The 4700-nt window shown below is 39.7% G+C and overlaps 1 pseudogene; it reads left to right on the forward strand.

Moving 5' to 3' along the window:
- Nucleotides 1-588: 588 nt before the first annotated feature.
- LOC101595387 lies at nt 589-1816 on the forward strand (annotated as a pseudogene).
- Nucleotides 1817-4700: the final 2884 nt, after the last annotated feature.

Genomic DNA, 4700 nt, shown 5'->3' on the forward strand with positions numbered 1-4700 from the left:
CAAAGTGAAACTGAGATCTTACCTTAAAATGGTAACATCTTTCTTACACTAGTATTATAAAAATTAATGGTACTGGATGGATGTAATGCAACATGGATATAAAACAATCTACTGTAATTAACATCTCTGCATTCGGGTGCTCATAAAAACACTAAGGAATCCAGTGTCATTCAGAGGCTATCATAAGTGTGCCATTTAAAACCCATGTGGCTATAGAATTGAAATTATTTGGGTGGGCACAGTGCCTGCTAACTTCAGACTAGCAATAAACACAACACGAACAGCTTCCAGTTTCTCTTGGTTGACTATAGTCTCTAAATAGAAAATAATTCTTGAGCAGAAGCTTGACCCATGAAGAGAGCTTTATTGGGTTTTCACAAGAGCTTCTACAGTAATCTCAGTCTCTGTGCAGCATTTCCTTGGTGTTTGTAAGACATGTTCCCTAATGGCTAGATTCTAAGATGGAGAGAGAAGAAATGTAGCAAGGAAAACTATGTGGTCTGTTAGAAATTGGTGACTATGACCTTGCCCCGCCCCTCCCAGCCTCTTTCAAAGGAGCCTGTCAACCCGTGCGGAAGCGCCGCCAGCATGTCTGATAAGCCACCCTACAAGGTCGCGGACATCAGCCTGGCCGCCTGGGGATGGATGGCCTTGAACACCGCAGAAAATGAGATGCGAGGCTTGATGCACATGCGCGAGCTGAGCTCCACCTGCAAGCCGCTGAAGGGTGCCCACGTCACTGAGGTATGGTGGTCCAGCTGCAGCGTCTTCTCTATTCAGGCCCATGAAGCAGCTGCCACTGCCAAGGCCGGCATCCCAGTGTACGCCTGGAAGAGTGAAAGAATGAGGAAGTGCCTATGATGCATCGAGCAGACGCTGCCCTTCAAGGACTGCCCCTCCACATGATTCTGGGTGATGGTGGTGACCTAACTAACCTCATCCACACCAGGCATCTACAGCTTCTGTCAGGTATCCCAGGCATCTCTGAGGAGACCACCACAGGGCTCCACAACCTATATAAGATGATGGCCAGTGACATACTGAAGGTGTGTGCCATCAGTGCCAATGATTCTGTCACCAAGAACAAGTTTGACCACCTCTACGGCTGCCGGGAGTCACTCAGAGATGGCATGAAACGGGCCACAGACGTGATGATTGTGGGCAAGGTAACAGCCATAGCAGGCTATGGAGAAGTGAGCAAGGGCTTTTGCCCAGACTCTGAGGGGTGTCGGGCCTGAGTCCTCATCACTGACATTGATCCCAGCACTGAACTGCAGGCTGCCATGGAGGGCCACGAGGTGACCACCACGGATGAGGCCTGTAAGGAGGGCATCATCTTTGCCACCACCACGGGCTGTGTTGATATTGTCCTTGGCGGGCACTTTGGGTACATGTAAGATAATGCCTTTGTGTGTAACACTGGACATGGAGATTGACGTGACATGGCTGGATGAGAATGCCATGGAGAAGGTGAATATCAAGCCACAGATGCACTGCTACAGACTGAGGATGGGCACCACATCATCTTTCTGGATGATGCATACTGAAGAATGGGCACCACATCATCTTTCTGGATGATGGCCGGCTGGTCAACCTGGGTTGCACCATGGGCCACTCAAACTTCCTGATGAGCAACTCCTTCACCAACCGGGTGATGGCACAAATACCCTGCTGGAGTTCACTGCCTGCAGAAGAAGCTGGACGAGGCAGTGGCTGAGCCCACTTGGGCAAGTTGACCGAGCTGAGGGAGAAGCAGGCCCAGTACCTGTGCCTGTCCTGTGATGGTCCCTTCAAACCTGTTGACTCCCACTACTGAGAGTCAGGACTGCCCCTCTCCTTCCAGATGCCATCCTTGTCCAGGTTCCACCTCTTCTCCTCAAGAGTAAATGGTACCAAATTTGCAGCTGCCTTGTCAATGACACTGTGGGGCTGGTCCCTCAATTTTGGCCTGGGCTGTATTTATTAATTCTCATGGTTCCAGGTGTGTTGAGGGGAAGTGAGAGGCATCAGCCAAAGTGTTGGTACAAAAGAGCCATTCACAAGGGACCAGGTGCTCAGGAATCTTGGAAGGGGTGGTAACAAGCCCATATACTTACCATCAGGCCCCTCACTTGGCTTTTACGACCATGTGTTTAGTTTTACAGGATTGACAATTTCTCAGTCTAAGACACGAGAAGGCGTTCTGTCAACAGGCAGAGAACTGTGCAATTTGGATGTTCCAGAGAGCTCGGCTTCCTTAGCAATAGGCCTTCTCTTAAACCTCCGAACACTCTGGTTAGAATATAATGTTAAGAGGTGATGAAATAAGGATTAGGTTAAGAGATGCCAGAGAAATAAATGGGCAAAGATCTGCCACCACTTTGCAACAATTTATTTGTTCATGTGATGTTTGGAATATTAAAGCAGGAAGGTGGATGAATAAAATGTTTGGTGTCTAAAGAATTTTGGATATATATGATCTTCCCGCTGAAAAAAGGAAATTGGTGGCTACAAAGGAAGATGAAGCAGAATCATTTTAGTTGTGTATTCATATAATATTTTAATTTAATATTACTTTCATTTTTAATCTTTAATAATGCCAGATATAATGGTTATAAAGTAAATGCTGGATTTTTCTTCCCCAGGTAGCTTTAACTTTCTGGTTTAAGAACTAAAAGACATTGCAATTATGAAAACCATCTTTTAGAAAAAAGAATCTGTCTTCAGTGGGCACATTAAAATTTCTTTGTAGGTTTAGAAGACACAAGTGACCCATGTAAAAATATTTTCAGAGTTTGTTTCACTTGACAGGAATACATTTAATGTAATTTGGAAAATATATCAGAATCTTATTTTCTCAAGCAACTTTGCAACTCCCATGGTAAATCCTAGGGAAGAAAATGAACAATATGGGCACTATCAAAACAAAGCACTATCCTAAATAAGAGTCCTATTTAAAATATGTAAGAAAAATTTGTACAATCTAAAGCATACTAAAAATTTGTTTTCAGTAATAGCTTCAGATTCCCAAATGAAGCAAATCTCAATTTGTGATCTGCCAAGACAAAAATACAAAATTATATAAAAATTCAAATAAATATTTATTTATTAGTAAGTTAATAATGCATATTTATTGATAAAATAAAGTGATGAAATTACAAATGTATAATTCTACATATAAAAAATGTATTATCATCACCACATCCATCACTGTGAGCAGGCAATTAAATAAAGCTGGATGAGATCTTTCCTTAATATAAAAGTCTTGATTACTTTTTTTTTTCTGATTCACGTAAAACCATTTATCAACCTTATTATTGTCTTTTAAGTCTCATTGTACATTTACTTTAGAATTATACCTTTGAGAAGTGTAATTTAAAAAATATTTATAAGAGAGAGTGAGAGAGAAGTGAGGGAGAGAATGAGAAAGAATAGGCATACCAGTGCCTCTTGCCTCTGAAAAACAAACAAACAAACAACAACAACAACAACAAAAACTATAGACATCTGCATACTTTGTGCACGTGGATTTGGGAACTGGGCAATCAAACCTGGGCCAGAAGGCTCTGAAAATGTTTTAACTGATGAACCATCTCCCTACCCATGGAAAGTGTAGATTTTATGTAGGGGTAAATGAACATATGTGGGTGTTGCATAAAGTATTTTGTAAAATATTTATGATAAAAGCAAGAACAAGCATTTCTCAACCCAAAGAGCTGAGAAGAATACTGTATATTGATACTTTAGAAGATTAAAAAAAAAAAAACCCTGAGGAAAAATCAGTCTTAGAATAATCTTTGTTTCTCAGTGATCTAAGTGGTTTATAAAGAAAAATGTATTTTGTGATATTAACAGGAATGTCACAGAATGAGGAATATTGCATCCTAAGCAAAACTCAATACAATCTTAAATATGTATGTTTTCTTTCTCAAAATAATTTAAAAATATAAGTTTCATGAGGTAAATGTTATAATAAAAAGTAAGACAGAATTAAAAATATTAATAGTGCAAAAAATAATAAAACAGAAAGAAAATGCAATGAAAAATCACAAACAAATATTAGAAGAAAGATGGAACATAAGTGGTCAAATCAGGAATTTGGAAAATATAGAAATGTTATTTTATGATGCATATTCAACAAAATATCACTATAAATTAAACTTTAAAACTCAAGAAGCAGAGATAAGTGTATCACAATAGCAAAGGAAAGAGATGACATTACACTTAGAGAATTATATTAAAAGGAAAAAAATCACAAAATACATCACAGTTCTAGGAAAGAACAGAGTGTGATGGAATATACTATTTAAAGTTATAATTTCATTGAATTTTATATAATCTTAACTATATGGTGTAAAGAATGGAAAACAAAAGCATAAAAGTTAAGAAGGGTAAAAAAAAAAAACTAATGCAAAATGTGGCTTATAATTATAATGTCACAGATTAGAATAAAATATTACAATAAAGAAAACACACATTTACTCAACTACTGAAAAGGCCAAGGAAATGTAATGTGACTGGCTAATATGTGTATCACTTCATAGGAAGACTGGGATATTGAATGCAATTTGGCATAGTTAGGATACAAACAATGGTGAGGGCTGGAGAGATGGCTTAGCAGTTAAGCGCTTGCCTGTGAAGCCTAAGGACCCCGGTTCGAGGCTCGGTTCCCCAGGTCCCACGTTAGCCAGATGCACAAGGGGGCGCACGCATCTGGAGTT

Source organism: Jaculus jaculus, chromosome 3 (genome assembly GCF_020740685.1).
Source record: "Jaculus jaculus isolate mJacJac1 chromosome 3, mJacJac1.mat.Y.cur, whole genome shotgun sequence".
Taxonomy (NCBI): domain Eukaryota; kingdom Metazoa; phylum Chordata; class Mammalia; order Rodentia; family Dipodidae; genus Jaculus; species Jaculus jaculus.